This window comes from Penaeus monodon, chromosome 30, assembly GCF_015228065.2.
Source record: "Penaeus monodon isolate SGIC_2016 chromosome 30, NSTDA_Pmon_1, whole genome shotgun sequence".
Taxonomy (NCBI): domain Eukaryota; kingdom Metazoa; phylum Arthropoda; class Malacostraca; order Decapoda; family Penaeidae; genus Penaeus; species Penaeus monodon.
Genome location: NC_051415.1, coordinates 28,847,490 through 28,847,689, shown reverse-complemented (window position 1 = coordinate 28,847,689; position 200 = coordinate 28,847,490). Strand labels below are relative to the sequence as shown.

At 51.5% G+C, this 200-nt stretch overlaps 1 protein-coding gene across 1 annotated transcript in view; it reads left to right on the top strand.

The window, feature by feature from the left end:
* The window catches only part of LOC119592395 (spondin-2-like), a gene marked incomplete in the record, with an annotated part of 55,422 nt that overhangs the window by 36,723 nt on the left and 18,499 nt on the right, over positions 1-200 (top strand).

Sequence of the window (200 nt, the reverse complement as noted above, 5' to 3'; positions counted from 1 at the left end):
ACACACACACTCCCGGCCCCATTCTTACCAGACACCAGCAGTGACTTCACCTGCATACCTGTTTCATTAGGTGTGGCGCGCATGTCATGTGATGTCATGCGCGGAGTGAGACTGTGACGTCACGATAAGGATTAGAAGGAAGGATTCGGTTCGCCGAGATTAGGTGGAGCGGGATTAAGGAATTCGCACTGTGGTTTGTT